The sequence below is a fragment of the Salmo salar genome, unplaced genomic scaffold (assembly GCF_905237065.1).
Source record: "Salmo salar unplaced genomic scaffold, Ssal_v3.1, whole genome shotgun sequence".
Lineage (NCBI taxonomy): Eukaryota > Metazoa > Chordata > Actinopteri > Salmoniformes > Salmonidae > Salmo > Salmo salar.
The window spans coordinates 573,239-592,275 of NW_025548782.1; the positions used below are offsets into that span (position 1 = coordinate 573,239).

The 19,037-nt window shown below is 38.9% G+C and overlaps 1 long non-coding RNA gene across 1 annotated transcript; it reads right to left on the bottom strand.

The window, feature by feature from the left end:
* Positions 1-20: 20 nt before the first annotated feature.
* On the bottom strand, positions 21-6,157 carry LOC123733287 (uncharacterized). The gene is made up of 3 exons (XR_006763722.1): positions 5,745-6,157; positions 3,578-3,682; positions 21-130 (listed from the first exon to the last, which is right to left on the bottom strand). It is a non-coding gene; the product is annotated as an uncharacterized lncRNA (long non-coding RNA).
* Between the last annotated feature and the right edge of the window lie 12,880 nt (positions 6,158-19,037).

Below are 19,037 nucleotides of genomic sequence, written 5' to 3' on the forward strand. Positions count from 1 at the left end.
CTCTCTCTCCCCAGAGAGACTCATTTTAGAGCCAGGGCCCCCCTCCTCTCTCTCCCCAGAGAGACTCATTTTAGAGGCAGGGCCCCCCTCCTTCCTCTCCCCAGAGAGACTCATTTTAGAGCACTGACCCCTGTAAACAGAGATCCAGCATGTTGGTTGTGGTTAACACAGTGACAACTAAACAGAGATCCAGCATGTTGGTTGTGGTTAACACAGGGACAATTAAACAGAGATCCAGCATGTTGGTTGTGGTTAACACAGTGACAACTAAACAGAGATCCAGCATGTTGGTTGTGGTTAACACAGTGACAACTAAACAGAGATCCAGTATGTTGGTTGTGGTTAACACAGTAACAACTAAACAGAGATCCAGCATGTTGGTTGTGGTTAACACAGTAACAACTAAACAGAGATCCAGCATGTTGGTTGTGGTTAACACAGTGACAACTAAACAGAGATCCAGCATGTTGGTTGTGGTTAACACAGTAACAACTAAACAGAGATCCAGCATGTTGGTTGTGGTTAACACAGTGACAACTAAACAGAGATCCAGCATGTTGGTTGTGGTTAACACAGTGACAACTAAACAGAGATCCAACATGTTGGTTGTGGTTAACACAGTGACAACTAAACAGAGATCCAGCATGTTGGTTAACACAGTGACAACTAAACAGAGATCCAGCATGTTGGTTGTGGTTAAAACAGTGACAACTAGTTCTTGACTGTCAATTGTTCTCATGTATTCATTACCTCTTAGAGAAATAAAACATTTACTAACAGACATAAAAACAGTCAGGTGATTTAAAGCATCACATTAACATGTTGTTGTGACATTTCATCTCCATGGTAACTGTCAATAATAATAATAAGTCATTGTTTGTTAAGGTAGTTACAGACAGAACAACAACAATAACAATAATAATAATAATAATAATAATAATAATAATAATACGTCACTGTTTGTTAAGGTAGTTATAGACAGTACAACAACAATAACAACAATAATAATAATAATAATAGTAATAATAATAATAAGTGACTGTTTGTTATGGTATTTCTACATAGTACAGCAACAATAATAATAATAATAACAATAATAATAATAATAATAAGTCACTGTTTGTTTAGGTAGTTATAGACAGAACAGAAACAATAATAATAACAATAATAATAATAATAATAATAATAATAAGTCACTGTTTGTTAAGGTAGTTATAGACAGTACAGCAACAATAGTAATAACAATAATAATAATAATAATAATAATACTAATACTGATAATAATAAGTCACTGTTTGTTAAGGCAGTTCTAGACAGAACAGCAACAATAACAATAATAATAACAATAATAATAATAATAATAAGTCACTGTTTGTTAAGGTAGTTATAGACAGTACAGCAACAACAACAATAATAATAATAATAATAATAATAAGTTACTGGTTGTTAAGGTAGTTATAGACAGTACAGCAACAATAATAATAATAATAATAATAATAATAATAATAATAATAATATGTCACTGTTTGTTAAGGTAGTTATAGACAGTTCAGCAACAATAATAACAGTAATAATAATAATAATAAGTCACTGTTTGTTAAGGTAGTTATAGACAGAACAACAACAACAATAATAATAATAATAATAATAATAAGTTACTGTTTGTTAAGGTAGTTATAGACAGTACAGCAACAATAATAATAAAAGTAATAATCATAATAATAAGTCACTGTTTTTTAAGGTAGTTATAGACAGTACAACAACAATAACAACAATAATAATAATAATAATAATAATAATAATAATAATAAGTCACTGTTTGTTTAGGTAGTTATAGACAGAACAACAACAATAATAATAACAATAACAATAATAATAATAATAATAATAATAAGTCACTGTTTTGTTAAGGTAGTTATAGACAGTACAGCAACAATAACAATAACAATAATAATAATAATAACAATAATAATAATAATAATAAGTCACTGTTTGTTAAGGTAGTTATAGACAGTACAGCAACAATAATAATAATAATAATAATAATAATAATAATAATAATAATAAGTCACTGTTTGTTAAGGTAGTTATAGACAGTACAGCAACAATAGTAATAACAATAATAATAATAATAATAATAATAGTAATACTAATACTTAAAATAATAAGTCACTGTTTGTTAAGGTAGTTCTAGACAGAACAGCAACAATAATAATAATAATAACAATATTAATAATAATAATAATAATAATAATAAGTCACTGTTTGTTAAGGTAGTTATAGACAGTACAGCAACAATAACAATAATAATAATAATAATAATAATATGTCACTGTTTGTTAAGGTAGTTATAGACAGTACAGCAACAATAATAACAATAATAATAATAATAATAAGTCACTGTTTGTTAAGGTAGTTATAGACAGAACAACAACAATAATAATAATAATAATAATAATAATAAGTTACTGTTTGTTAAGGTAGTTATAGACAGTACAGCAACAATAATAATAATAATAATAATAATAATAATAATAATAATAATAATAATATGTCACTGTTTGTTAAGTTAGTTATAGACAGTTCAGCAACAATAATAACAATAATAATAATAATAATAATCACTGTTTGTTAAGGTAGTTATAGACAGAACAACAACAACAATAATAATAATAATAATAATAATAATAAGTTACTGTTTGTTAAGGTAGTTATAGACAGTACAGCAATAATAATAATAATAATAATAATAATAATAAAAATAAGTCTCTGTTTGTTAAGGTAGTTATAGACAGTACAGCAACACGGGCTAAAATGGACATGATTGATCCGAGGAGGAATTTGTTGATCCATTCAGAAAGGATTTTTGCATCAAGTGAGAGATGTTATATTATGTAAAGTAGACTAGGTTATAATGTATAATAGCAGTTTGTTAGTGATATGCAGATCAAGGTCTATACCTCGGCTATAGCCTACATATCATAGATGACCAGTCTAAACCTGTTCAGATCAACATAATGTTATAGTCCTACCAGTAGCAGGACAGAGAATGTAGTGTATATAACCTACATATCATAGATGACCAGTCTAAACCTGTTCAGATCAACATAATGCTATAGTCCTACCAGTAGCAGGACAGAGAATGTACTGTATATAACCTACATATCATAGATGACCAGTCTAAACCTGTTCAGATCAACATAATGTTATAGTCCTACCAGTAGCAGGACAGAGAATGTACTGTATATAACCTACATATCATAGATGACCAGTCTAAACCTGTTCAGATCAACATAATGTTATAGTCCTACCAGTAGCAGGACAGAGAATGTACTGTATATAACCTACATATCATAGATGACCAGTCTAAACCTGTTCAGATCAGTTCACAGAGAACATCAGGTTTGTCGGCATGATAAGTGATCATAGCCTTATAATAGTTTGTAGGTAGTCTAGACCAACAGTACGAGAGTCTGCCCGTCTTTCCTACATACCAACACATTTATTCAACGTTACCGAGAAATATGTGCCACAGTTTCAACAACCATTTTTGTAACTGCGTAGGCTACACACTTACTTTCACGTTCATATGAGGAAATCACAAAACTTCTGACAGTCACTGGTGCAGCCGCCTGTTTTCTTGCAGATGAAGTAGCTTTCACAGGCAGCTCATTCAACCGGCCTAAACAACAGTAAATACAAGATGTCAAATGGTCAAAAGTGAATCTCAATAGAGCCATATACATTAGAGAGAGGTATATTGCTGCAGATGTTGGATCTTAATTTGAGCCAGTTTGCTACACCAGGAAAATAATCCTGCAGAAACAGGACATTTGAATTATTGTGTGGATTATAATTAATGAACAGTTTTAAAATGGAAAAGTGGAATTTATCATCTTCAGAAACCTTTTCTAAAGTTTAATTACACTCAAATACATTACACGTTTAGTTTTTCTGCAACAGGGTGATCAAATTAAGATCCTACATCTGTACAGAGTTTATGTCTTTATCTGAAAAGGGCAGTTTGAGTTATTAGCAATAACATTGCAACTGTCAGCTGATGTAAACCTCTGTGATTGGATGTTATAGACCCCCATACACATCCCCATGTACAATTATGTGTACAGATGTAGGATCTTAATTTGATCACCCCCCACTGCAGAAGAACTTTCCAGCAATGCAGGAAATGTAAAACTTGTAGTGTATTTGAGGTTTAAAAGGCTTCTGAAGTTTGTAATTTCCACTTAGAAATTTCAGACTTGAGTTTTCTGTCTCAGTAGTAGTAGACTGTTAGGAGTGTTTTACTGTCATTCACTATACTAACATTACACCAACCTGTCTCAGTAGTAGTAGACTGTTAGGAGTGTTTTACTGTCATTCACTATACTAACATTACACCAACCTGTCTCAGTAGTAGTAGACTGTTAGGAGTGTTTTACTGTCATTCACTATACTAACATTACACCAACCTGTCTCAGTAGTAGTAGACTGTTAGGAGTGTTTTACTGTCATTCACTATACTAACATTACACCAACCTGTCTCAGTAGTAGTAGACTGTCAGGAGTGTTTTACTGTCATTCACTATACTAACATTACATTTAATTTATCTACACACTTTACAATAATCCCTGGCAGGATTCTCACCTTGAAACTTCATTGCGATTTTTTTATGTTCTGTTGTGTATATTCTGATGGGTGAGGCCTGAGCTGGAATGTGAAGCTAACTGAAGCTGGCTAGCTTTAGAAAACCAGTATATCAAGCCTGTATCATAGTATACCCCTCAGGCTACGTTCAGGTTTCAGCAAGAGGCAGGTATCAACATGCCGAGTCGTAGGCAACAACCTGGGTTGTATTCATTAGTTTACTCCACAGCCAACAGTTTTAAGATGTTAAATAAAACATAAACCGTTTACTCTAAACGGCTGTACAATGTGACCTAAACGGTTTCTCTTGCCGAAACGTTTTGCTACGGTGGGCACTAATGAATACACACAAACTGTTTTGAGGAAGTGTAAGTTGTTGTTAGTCTCGAACAATATTTTTTTGTCTCTCTTTCACACAACATACCTTCCTGAGTGAAAAGAGTTAACTGTAGATTATAAAGAGAACATGTTTGTTTGTTACTTGTTGTGTTTTAAGCCTGTTTTGAGAAGACAAGTCTATAGACCTATGATACAGTACACTCTTAGAATAAAGGGTTCCCAAACGGGTCCTCCGGCCGTCCCCATAGGAGAACGCTTTTGGGTTCCAGGTAGAACCCTTCTGGCTTCCATGTAGAACCCTCTGTGGAAAGGGTTCTTCACGGAACCCAAAAGTGTTCTACCTAGTACCAAAAAAAGGGTTCTACAAAGGGTTCTCCTATGGGGACGGCCAAAGAACCCTTTTAGATTGTAGATAGTGTAGGAGCGATCACCCTGGGGGCACACAGATGGGCACAGAAACGAATTCACCCCACGCATCTAATTTATATCAAATACATTTTAAGGAGAGTAGGACTATTATAACACTGTCCACCAAAAATATAATTAACTATATGAATACACACAACAATATCATCAACTATATTAATACACATAACAATATCATCAACTATATTAATACACACAACAATATCATCAACTATATTAATACACACAACAATATCATCAACTATATTAATACACACAACAATATCATCAACTATATTAATACACACAACAATATCATCAACTATATTAATACACATAACAATCGTCATCTTACCTTTTATCTCTCAATAGAAACAGAGTCTGAATGATCATTCGGTCGTTGAAAGTTACATTCGTTTGCTCTGCTCATTTACGTATCAGGTTCTACCTGTTCTCTCTCCGAGTCCCTCTCTCTTTACAGCTCTTACAATGAGCCTTGGCAAACATTCTACAACTGTCTGGAAGTCTATTGGAGGGATGGTGGTGTTCTATTGTGTTGAGACCTGGTGACTGAGACGGCCGTGGCATATTGTGAAACATCAGCAAGTGCAGCAGTCTTCATTACTGAAGCTCCTGCCAATCATGCCCCAACAATCACCAATCACTAAGCTCTTCCCGAGCATGGTCGCAGTCTCTGCTGGTTGCAGCTCTTCTCACCCCAGGGGTAGCAGCTCCTCTCTCTCCCCAGGGGTAGCAGCTCCACTCTCCCCAGGGGTTGCAGCTCCTCTCTCCCCAGGGGTAGCAGCTCCTATCTCCCCATGGGTAGCAGCTCCTCTCTCCCCAGGGGAGGCAGCTCCTCTCTCCCCAGGGGTAGCAGCTCCTCTCTCTCCCCAGGGGTAGCAGCTCCACTCTCCCCAGGGGTTGCAGCTCCTCTCTCCCCAGGGGTAGCAGCTCCTATCTCCCCATGGGTAGCAGCTCCTCTCTCCCCAGGGGAGGCAGCTCCCTCTCTCCCCAGGGGTAGCAGCTCCTCTCTCCCCTAGGATGTGAAGACATTGGTGGCTTAGCTCATAGCCAGTAGGTGGGTCCGGGACGGAATTTCAACAGCTAAAACCATGAATACAACACCAGTGTATTGCCAAAAATGACTCAACAACTTCAAACATAGACTCTGACCTGTCCAATGAGCCAAACTGATTAAAGTTCTCTCTCTCTCTCTCTCTCTCTCTCTCTCTCTCTCTCTCTCTCTCTCTCTCTCTCTCTCTCTCTCACACACACACACATATCCTATTCTTCTGTTTATGTCTCTGTGTCTTGTCTGGTGTCTCTCTCCATCACCAGAATAATTGGTGAGGGTTAGGCCTACTGCAATACAACATTCAAAACATGAAAACACAACTACATAACTAGCCTGTTCAACCTCTCTTTCGTATCGTCTGAGATCGCTAAAGACTGGAAAGCTGCCGCGGTCATCCCCCCTCTTCAAAGTGGGTGACACTCTAGACCCAAACTATTAAAGACCTATATCTATCCTACCCTGCCTTTCTAAAGTCTTCGAAAGCCAAGTTAATAAACAGATCACCGACCATCTCGAATCCCACTGTACCTTCTCCGCTATGCAATCTGGTTTCAGAGCTGATCATGGGTGCACCTCAGCCACGCTCAAGGTCCTTAACGATATCATAACCGCCATTGATAAAAGAAAATACTGTGCAGCCGTCTTCATCGAACTGGCCAAGGCTTTCGACTCTGTCAATCACCGTATTCTTATCAGCAGACTCAACAGCCTTGGTTTCTCAAATGATTGCCTCGCCTGGTTCACCAACTACTTCTCAGATAGAGTTCAGTGTGTCAAATCGGAGGGCCTGTTGTCCGGACCTCTGGCAGTCTCTATGGGGGTGCCACAGGGTTCAATTCTCGGGCCAACTCTTTTCTCTATATACATCAATGATGTCGCTCTTGCTGCTGGTGAGTCTCTGATCCACCTCTACGCAGACGACACCATTCTGTATACATCTGGCCCTTCTTTGGACACTGTGTTAACAAACCTCCAAACGACCTTCAATGCCATACAACTCTGCAACAAAGCATCCTTCACTCATGCTGCCAAACATACCCTTGTAAAACTGACTATCCTACCGATCCTTGACTTCGGTGATGTCATTTACAAAATATCCTCCAACACTCTACTCAGAAAATTGGATGTAGTCTATCACAGTGCCATCCGTTTTGTCACCAAAGCCCGATATACTACCCATCACTGCGACCTGTATGCCTCGTTGGCTGGCCCTCGCTTCATATTTGTCGCCAAACCCACTGGCTCCAGGTCATCTATAAGCCTTTGCTAGGTAAAGCCACGCCTTATCTCAGCTCACTGGTCACAATAGCAGCACCCACCCGTAGCATGCGCTCCAGCAGGTATATTTCACTGGTCACCTCCAAAGCCAATTCCTCCTTTGGCCGCCTTTCCTTCCAGTTCCCTGCTGCCAATGACTGGAACGAACTGCAAAAATCACTGAAGCTGGAGACTCACATCTCCCTCACTAACTTTAAGCATCAGCTGTCAGAGCAGCTTACCGATCATTGCACCTGTACATAGCCCATCTGTAAATTGCCCAACCAACTGCCTCATCCCCATTTTGTTTTTTTGTTATCCTTTGCACCCCAGTATCTCTACTTGCACATTCATCTTCTGCACATCTATCACTCCAGTGTTTAATTGCTAATCTTACTACATTTGCACACACTGTATATAGACTTTTCTATTGTGTTATTGACTGTACGTTTGTTAATTGTCATAAACTTCATCGTCTGAAGAGGAAAAATCATCGGACCAATATGCAGCGGGTATATTGCTCATCTTCGTATTTATTGAAGGTAAACACACTCAAACAAAATAAAGACGATAACAGTCCAGTAAGGTGCACAGACTAAACCGGAAACAACCACCCACAAACACAAGTGAAAACAAAAACACACTAAATATGGCCTCCAATTAGAGACAACAACCACCAGCTGCCTCTAATTGGAGGTCATTGAAAAAATACAACATAGAAAGAGAAACCTAGAATAAACATAGAAATAGAAAATATAGAACATACATCAAAACCCCGAAACACACAAAACAAACACCCCCCTGCCACGCCCTGACCAAACTACAATAACAAATAACCCCTTTTACTGGTCAGGACATGACATTTATCCCATGTGTAACTCTGTGTTGTTTGTGTCACACTGCTTTGCTTTATCTTGGCCAGGTCGCAGTTATAAATGAGAACTTGTTCTCAACTGGCCTACCTGGTTAAATAAAGGTACATAAAATAAGAAATAACACAGAACTCTCAACTAGTTCCATCAAACAGAAAAACAACAAGAAAGCTGGATAAACACATTCAGATTTCTAGATATTGCACTTTTCTTTTGCGTTTTAGGGGTCATAGTGTCACATCCTGACCAGTAAAAGGGGTTATTTGTTATTGTAGTTTGGTCAGGACGTGGCAGGGGGTATTTGTTTTATGTGGTTCGGGTTGGTTGTGTTAGTTGTAGGGTGTTTGATTTAGTATTCCGGGTTTTGGGCACTGTTCTATGTTTATGTATTTCTATGTTCAGTCTAGTTATTTGTATTTCTATGTTTAGTTAATTGGGGGTTGAACCCTCAATTGGAGGCAGGTGTTTTCTCGTTGCCTTTGATTGAGGGTTCTATAAATTAGGTATGTGTTTGTTTTAGTGTTTTGTGGGAGATTGTGCTGGGTATAGCTTTGTCGCCTTACCGGCCTGTTATTAGTCGTTGTGTTGTGTTTTGGTTCACCTTCTTTGTCCGTTTAAATAAAAGAAGATGAGTGCACATTTCCCCGCTGCGTCTTGGTCCGCTTCAACCTACGACAACCGTGACACATAGGGGGTCATAGGTCAGATCAGTGGTCATGGTTGATATGCATGGACTAAAAAACAAACTTGAAACCATTTTTCTCAGATTCACTGTTTGTGTAGACTGCTCCTTGTCTTTTCTAGGGCAGTAGTTCAGGTGGCTGTTTGTGTAGACTGCTCCTTGTCTTTTCTAGGGCAGTAGTTCAGGTGGCTGTTTGTGTAGACTGCTCCTTGTCTTTTCTAGGGCAGTAGTTCAGGTGGCTGTTTGTGTAGACTGCCCCTTGTCTTTTCTAGGGCAGTAGTTCAGGTGGCTGTGTGTGTAGACTGCTCCTTGTCTTTTCTAGGGCAGTAGTTCAGGTGGCTGTCCTTGCTCTTAGTCTGCCTCCTTTCTCTCCTATCATCATAGACAGTTGTGTAAAAAGTACCCAATTGTTATACCTGAGTAAAAGTCTAAAAATATTTGGTTCTATATATAGTTAAGTATGAAAAGTGAAATTAAAAGTATAAATCGTTTCAAATTCCTTCTATTAAGCAAAGCAGGCATCACCATTATCTTGTTTTTTAAAATGTATGGATAGGGGTCACATACCAAAACGAAGACGTAATTTACAAAAGATGCATTTGTGTTTCCTGACTCCGCCAGATCAGAGGCAGTAGAGATGACCATGTGTTGTCTTGATAAGTGAATTAGACCATTTTCCTTTCCTGCTAAGCTTTCAAAATGTAACGAGTACTTTTGGGTGTCAGGTAAAATGTATAGATTAAAAAGTACATTATTTTCTTTGGGAATGTAGTGATGTAAAGTTATCAAAAATATAAATTCAAAAGTAAAGTACAGATACCCCCCAAAAAACGACTTATGTAGTACTTTATAGTACTTTTACTGAAGTACTTTACACCACTGGCCATGGGTACACCTTCCTGAAAACAATGACTCCATACTTTGCTGAAACCTGTTCTGCCAGTTCATGTCCTTAAAGACTAGAATGTTCCAATGTGGTTAGCCAAAAGATGACAAGATAGTTCTAACATGCATCATCCAGGGTTACTATCAAACATATATGTTACATTTCTGGTTCGTCCATAACTTGTTTCCTGCTTGTAGCAGGCCGTGTTTACAGGAATCCTTTTCTCTAACTAGAAATCATGTGATTTCATGAGAATATTTTTCTGCAGTGAGAATGTAATGCAAGTCAAGCTGTCCTTGGATGTATGTCAACAAGATTTATAACCAGCATTGTTAAATTAACTGTTGTTATATTTAAAAAAGAATCTATGCTGTCATTTTCTATGTTAGCTTGCTTTTAAAATGTTTTATTGTCACAGACAGCGGATTGGTGCAGTGAAATGTGTTGTTATACAGGGTCAGCCATAGTAGTATGATAGGTGTTGTTTTACAGGGTCAGCCATAGTAGTATGATAGGTGTTGTTTTACAGGGTCAGCCATAGTGGTATGATAGGTGCAGTGTAATGTGTTGTTATACAGGGTCAGCCATAGTAGTATGATAGGTGCAGTGTAATGTGTTGTTGTACAGGGTCAGACAGTAGTATGATAGGTGCAGTGTAATGTGTTGTTGTACAGGGTCAGACAGTAGTATGATAGGTGTTGTTTTACAGGGTCAGACATAGTAGTATGATAGGTGCAGTGTAATGTGTTGTTGTACAGGGTCAGACAGTAGTATGATAGGTGTTGTTTTACAGGGTCAGACATAGTAGTATGATAGGTGCAGTGTAATGTGTTGTTGTACAGGGTCAGCCAGTAGTATGATAGGTGCAGTGTAATGTGTTGTTGTACAGGGTCAGACAGTAGTATGATAGGTGTTGTTGTACAGGGTCAGCCATAGTAGTATGATAGGTGTTGTTTTACAGGGTCAGCCATAGTAGTATGATAGGTGTTGTTTTACAGGGTCAGCCATAGTAGTATGATAGGTGTTGTTATACAGGGTCAGCCATAGTAGTATGATAGGTGCAGTGTAATGTGTTGTTGTACAGGGTCAGACAGTAGTATGATAGGTGCAGTGTAATGTGTTGTTGTACAGGGTCAGACAGTAGTATGATAGGTGTTGTTGTACAGGGTCAGCCAGTAGTATGATAGGTGCAGTGTAATGTGTTGTTTTACAGGGTCAGACATAGTAGTATGATAGGTGCAGTGTAATGTGTTGTTATACAGGGTCAGCCATAGTAGTATGATAGGTGCAGTGTAATGTGTTGTTGTACAGGGTCAGACAGTAGTATGATAGGTGCAGTGTAATGTGTTGTTGTACAGGGTCAGACAGTAGTATGATAGGTGTTGTTTTACAGGGTCAGACATAGTAGTATGATAGGTGCAGTGTAATGTGTTGTTGTACAGGGTCAGCCAGTAGTATGATAGGTGCAGTGTAATGTGTTGTTGTACAGGGTCAGACAGTAGTATGATAGGTGTTGTTGTACAGGGTCAGCCATAGTAGTATGATAGGTGTTGTTTTACAGGGTCAGCCATAGTAGTATGATAGGTGTTGTTTTACAGGGTCAGCCATAGTAGTATGATAGGTGTTGTTATACAGGGTCAGCCATAGTAGTATGATAGGTGCAGTGTAATGTGTTGTTGTACAGGGTCAGACAGTAGTATGATAGGTGCAGTGTAATGTGTTGTTGTACAGGGTCAGACAGTAGTATGATAGGTGTTGTTGTACAGGGTCAGCCAGTAGTATGATAGGTGCAGTGTAATGTGTTGTTTTACAGGGTCAGACATAGTAGTATGATAGATGTTGTTGTACAGGGTCAGCCATAGTAGTATGATAGGTGTTGTTTTACAGGGTCAGCCATAGTAGTATGATAGGTGCAGTGTAATGTGTTGTTATACAGGGTCAGCCATAGTAGTATGATAGGTGCAGTGTAATGTGTTGTTGTACAGGGTCAGCCATAGTAGTATGATAGGTGCAGTGTAATGTGTTGTTGTACAGGGTCAGCCATAGTAGTATGATAGGTGTTGTTTTACAGGGTCAGCCATAGTAGTATGATAGGTGCAGTGTAATGTGTTGTTATACAGGGTCAGCCATAGTAGTATGATAGGTGCAGTGTAATGTGTTGTTGTACAGGGTCAGCCATAGTAGTATGATAGGTGCAGTGTAATGTGTTGTTGTACAGGGTCAGCCATAGTAGTATGATAGGTGTTGTTTTACAGGGTCAGCCATAGTAGTATGATAGGTGCAGTGTAATGTGTTGTTATACAGGGTCAGCCATAGTAGTATGATAGGTGCAGTGTAATGTGTTGTTGTACAGGGTCAGCCATAGTAGTATGATAGGTGCAGTGTAATGTGTTGTTGTACAGGGTCAGACAGTAGTATGATAGGTGTTGTTTTACAGGGTCAGCCATAGTAGTATGATAGGTGCAGTGTAATGTGTTGTTATACAGGGTCAGCCATAGTAGTATGATAGGTGCAGTGTAATGTGTTGTTGTACAGGGTCAGACAGTAGTATGATAGGTGCAGTGTAATGTGTTGTTGTACAGGGTCAGCCATAGTAGTATGATAGGTGCAGTGTAATGTGTTGTTGTACAGGGTCAGACAGTAGTATGATAGGTGCAGTGTAATGTGTTGTTATACAGGGTCAGCCATAGTAGTATGATAGGTGCAGTGTAATGTGTTGTTGTACAGGGTCAGACAGTAGTATGATAGGTGCAGTGTAATGTGTTGTTGTACAGGGTCAGCCATAGTAGTATGATAGGTGCAGTGTAATGTGTTGTTGTACAGGGTCAGACAGTAGTATGATAGGTGCAGTGTAATGTGTTGTTTTACAGGGTCAGCCATAGTAGTATGATAGGTGCAGTGTAATGTGTTGTTTTACAGGGTCAGCCAGTAGTATGATAGGTGCAGTGTAATGTGTTGTTTTACAGGGTCAGCCAGTAGTATGATAGGTGTTTTTTTATCATTGGAATGTGATGCAAAATGAGGAAACGGTGTGATTTAGGACCATGTGGACACCTCCTAGTGGTGGGGTTGTTAGGAGTGTTTATCAGACCATGTGGACACCTCCTAGTGGTGGGGTTGTTAGGAGTGTTTATCAGACCATGTGGACACCTCCTAGTGGTCTGGTTGTTAGGAGTGTTTATCAGACCATGTGAACACCTCCTAGTGGTGGGGTTGTTAGGAGTGTTTATCAGACCATGTGAACACCTCCTAGTGGTGGGGTTGTTAGGAGTGTTTATCAGACCATGTGGACACCTCCTAGTGGTCTGGTTGTTAGGAGTGTTTATCAGACCATGTGGACACCTCCTAGTGGTGGGGTTGTTAGGAGTGTTTATCAGACCATGTGGACACCTCCTAGTGGTCTGGTTGTTAGGAGTGTTTATCAGACCATGTGGACACCTCCTAGTGGTGGGGTTGTTAGGAGTGTTTATCAGACCATGTGGACACTGCTGCATCAGTTGATACAGGTGATAATGTAGATAGACAAACCCCATGATTCAGCCTATGTATTTATAGCCACTATGCTGCATCAGTTGATACAGGTGATAATGTAGATAGACTAACCCGATGATTCAGCCTATGTATTTATAGTCACTATGCTGCATCAGTTCATACAGGTGATAATGTAGATAGACAAACCCCATGCTCCAGCCTATGTATTTATAGCCACTATGCTGCATCAGTTGGGTTACAGGTGATAATGTAGATAGACAAACCCCATGATTCAGCCTATGTATTTATAGTCACTATGCTGCATCAGTTGGGTTGCAGGTGATAATGTTTATTGCTTATAGCTGATAATATACCATCCATACAGGTTTTTGGTCCAATGTGTTAAAATCATCTAACATTTTTAACAAAATCTTATTGGGCTCATTTCTGGAGGTGGAAGTTATATTTTAGATGGTGTCAGCATAATTTTATTTTGATACATTTTGGAGTAGAATGTACTTTTATTTGGTCACCAGAACTGAGTTTCTCAGAACAGAGCTTCTCAAAAAGTATCCCCAGGAGGAAGGGGACTGGAACTGGTAAAATGCACAGTTTAATACATTTACATAGTGAACCTCTATCACAGGTTAATACATTTACAAAGTGATCCTCTATCACAGGTTAATACATTTACAGAGTGAACCTCTATCACAGTTTAATACATTTACAGAGTGATCCTCTATCCCAGTTTAATACATTTACAGAGTGATCCTCTATCCCAGTTTAATACATTTACATAGTGATCCTCTATCACAGTTTAATACATTTACAGAGTGAGCCTCTATTCCAGTTTAATACATTTACAGAGTGATCCTCTATCACAGTTTAATACATTTACAGAGTGATCCTCTATCACAGTTTAATACATTTACAGAGTGATCCTCTATCACAGTTTAATACATTTACAAAGTGATCCTCTATCACAGTTTAATACATTTACAGAGTGATCCTCTATCACAGTTTAATACATTTACATAGTGATCCTCTATCACAGTTTAATACATTTACAGAGTGATCCTCTATCACAGTTTAATACATTTACAGAGTGATCCTCTATCACAGTTTAATACATTTACAGAGTGATCCTCTATTCCAGTTTAATACATTTACATAGTGATCCTCTATCACAGTTTAATACATTTACAGAGTGATCCTCTATCCCAGTTTAATACATTTACAAAGTGACCCTCTATTCCAGTTTAATACATTTACAGAGTGATCCTCTATAACAGTTTAATACATTTACAAAGTGGCGGCTGCAGGCCATGGAAACCCATTCCATGAATCTCCCAATGAACAGTGTTTGTGCTGACGTTGCTTCCAGAGGCAGTTTGGAACTCGGTAGTGAGTGTTGCAACCGAGGACAGATGATTTTTACGTGCTATCCGTTTCAGCACTCTGTGGTCCCATTCTGTGAGCTTGTGTGGCCTACCACTTCGTGGCTGAGCCGTTGTTGCTCCAAGACATTTCCATTTCACAATAACAGCACTTACAGTTGACCAGGGAATCTCTAGCAGGGCAGAAATGTGATGAACTGACGTGTTGGAAAGGTGGCATCCTATGACGGTGCCACGTTGAAAGTCACTGAGCTCTTCAGTAAGGCCTTTCTACTGCCAATGTTTTCCTATGGAGATCGCTTGGCCGTGTGCTCGATTTTATACACCTGTCAGCAACGGGTGTGGCTGAAATAGACGAATCCACTAATTTGAAGGGGTGTCCATATATAGTGTATATATATATATATATAGTGTATTTAATTTTGAGTTTGCCTCCCAATATTACACTTTATATACATCACAGAAGACTGAAATATAACAAAACCATTTGACACAGAAACACCATATTTTCGCAGTTTAAACCAATATAATGTTTATTAATGATGAAATGATGAAACATATTAATAAGGTTCCACCCATGAGGCCACTAGAGGGAAATTTGGTCATTTGACTCACTTCCATCGCATCATTAATTGGGGTGTGTTTGTGTGTGGATGTGTGTGTGCGTGCGTAGCTATCCGACACATGTGCTTGCATGTGTGTTTTTGTGCACGTGTCTGCATGCGTTATCTATGTAGGCTACATCATATACATGTATAACCTTACAGAACTGTTGTTATTCAATGTGTTTCTGTGGGCTAATAGCAGTAAGGCCAAATTCAATGTCTAATCAAATATCTGTTTTCATTACTTACAGGGGTCCTAAAAGTCCAAATGAAATATCTAAATGATACTTGGTATGACCATCTTAAAACAATTCCCTATGTCAGCTTAGTAGAAACCCATCCCTGGGCCCTTAGACCTTTTTAAAGGCAATGTTCCTGTGTCAGCAGTGATGGAATTTATGGTAAACGCTGCAGATGTCGGTTGAATCGGAAATTACCTTTAACTGTCAAGTGTTCTCCAACGCAGCCTCCATTTGAATCCTGGCCTGAGTATACGACTTGGTTCCTGTTTTCCTCTGAGGAATGTGCACAAACATTCCATACAGGGCTAATGGCCAACAGAACATTAGACCATTCTTAAAGGGTCTCCAAAAAAACCTCATATGCTATGACATCAAAGCGTTTCCAATGGCTGCCACTGTATAAGGTACATGTCCACCTGTTGAAGTAAAGCCCTTCAGTGTGATGATAAAGCCATGTCTGCTGGTACTTGTACACCCTAGTGTCCTTATAATGTCCTTAGTGGAACCCTGTCCGTATCCCACTATCTCAATAAGGTCTGCACAATAAATTGTCAATGATCTCAACAGCTGAGACAGAGCCATTGCGCTTACACTATATCCCAAGGAAATCTGAGTGAGAAAGGCTTTGTCCTTCTTTTCTAACAAGAACCACACGCATTATCTATTAACATAACCTTACCTTTTTTACTTTCTGTTTTTTATTAGAGTTTTTTTGTATCAAGTTGTGCCCTAAAACTCTACTTTCTGAAGAGCGTCATCATCGTGGCTGGTCTGGTGCAGCTGGTCAGTCAGACAGACATGCCTTAACATAAAGTCCACCACTGTAAAAGTCCTCAGTTGTAGTGAGAACATTGTGTCATATGTTTAAGGGGGGTTTCATGACTGTGATTCCAAAATGTTCCAGTGCTGAGGAACTGTAATGGTTTGAATACACCTGCACTTTCTGCGAAGAACTACAACTCCCTGTTTCACGTTGCATCGCGTCCAGCGGCGACAACCAGAAATGGCGCCGGAATTGTAGTTCTAACCCCTTTATGGTTTGTTTAGAATAATGATTTATTAAATGTGCTACTTTGACCCCACCATGGCCTCCAGTCTCCCCTCTCCTGCAAAGTGAATTTATCAGAAATGACGAGTCTACAAGGCTTGATCTCTAAATGTGTTTCTCTGTAGGCTACATACTGAAACCTTAAAGCTACAATCCTTAGTTCCTAAACCCATTATTGGACCATTAAATGTTGCAGGAGGGTCACGACTTCCGCCGAAGTTCGGGCGGCGTTCGACGTCACCGATCCACTTTTCATTTTCCATTTGCTTTGTCTTTTTCTTTCACACCTGGTTTCAATTCCCCAATCAAATCAAATCTAATGTATTTATAAAGCCCTTCGTACATCAGCTGATATCTCAAAGTGCTGTACAGAAACCCAGCCTGAAACCCCCCAAACAGCAAGCAATGCAGGTGTGGAAGCACGGTGGCTAGGAAAAACTCCCTAGGAAAAACTCCCTAGAAAGGCCAAAACCAGGAAGAAACCTAGAGAGGAACCAGGCTATGAGGGGTGGCTAGGAAAAACTCCCTAGAAAGGCCAAAACCTAGGAAGAAACCTAGAGAGGAACCAGGCTATGAGGGGTGGCCAGTCCTCTTCAGTCCTCTAGTATCTCAATTACTTGTTCATTATTTAACCCTCTGTTCCCCGGTAATGTTGGATTGTTTGTTTGTAATACGGTCCGTTATTGTGGGCTCCTTTATTGCTTTGTGTTTGTGATGATTTTGAGTAAATTACGTTTTATTACTCACATCTGCTGTCCTGCGCCTGACTCCTCTACACCAGCTACACACAGGCCATATTACAAGGAGCCAGGCGGCATCAGCTGCAGAAGTTATTAATTTATTTAAAGATGACAATGGTGATCTAGATATTCACATGACAATATTTACACAATAATCTACATTGATGATGGTGATCTAGATATTCACATGACAATATTTACACACGAATCTAAATGGACTTGCCTAGTTAAATAAAGGTTAAATAAAATATATTTACAAACTCCAAAACTAACAGGTCAATAAAAAGACAATACTTTGGAGGAAGCAAACCTGTCTATTCCATTAGACTCTTGGGGTATATCAGGCTCAAGTCAGGTTCTCCTCACCATGACATCAATAGTAAATGACCTGCAACAATGGCCTGTATCACATCTAACAATTAAACAGAAATGTGCTTCTTTCAACCCCAAAAGAGCAATAAAACATACCATTATAAACAAAGGTTCAGGAATACAATGACATCAATTAAAAAGCAATGGACATGTTAAAAACAACACACCATCAGCCTCATTAATCTATTCCTCCATCAATATCACCATCGTTGTTGTAGTCATCACCCTCAGCCTCATTCATCTATTCCTCCATCAATATCACCATCGTTGTTGTAGTCATCAGCCTCATTCATCTGTTCCTCCATCAATATCACCATCGTTGTTGTAGTCATCACCATCAGCCTCATTCATCTATTCCTCCATCAATATCACCATCGTTGTTGTAGTCATCACCATCAGCCTCATTCATCTGTTCCTCCATCAATATCACCATCATTGTTGTAGTCATCACCCTCAGCCTCATTCATCTGTTCCTCCATCAATATCACTTTCTACTTTTAAACTCGGTCAAAACAGAGATGCTTGTTCTGGGTCCCAAGAAACAAAGAGATCTTCTGTTGAATCTGACAATTAATCTGGATGGTTGTACAGTCGTCTCAAATAAAACTGTGAAGGACCTCGGCGTTACTCTGGACCCTGATCTCTCTTTTGAAGAACATATCAAGACTGTTTCAAGGACAGCTTTTTTCCATCTACGTAACATTGCAAAAATCAGAAACTTTCTGTCCAAAAATGACGCAGAAAAATTAATCCATGCTTTTGTTACTTCTAGGCTGGACTACTGCAATGCTCTACTTTCCGGCTACCCGGATAAAGCACTAAATAAACTTCAGTTAGTGCTAAATACGGCTGCTAGAATCCTGACTAGAACCAAAAAGTTTGATCATATTACTCCAGTGCTAGCCTCCCTACACTGGCTTCCTGTTAAGGCAAGGGCTGATTTCAAGGTTTTACTGCTAACCTACAAAGCATTACATGGGCTTGCTCCTACCTATCTTTCC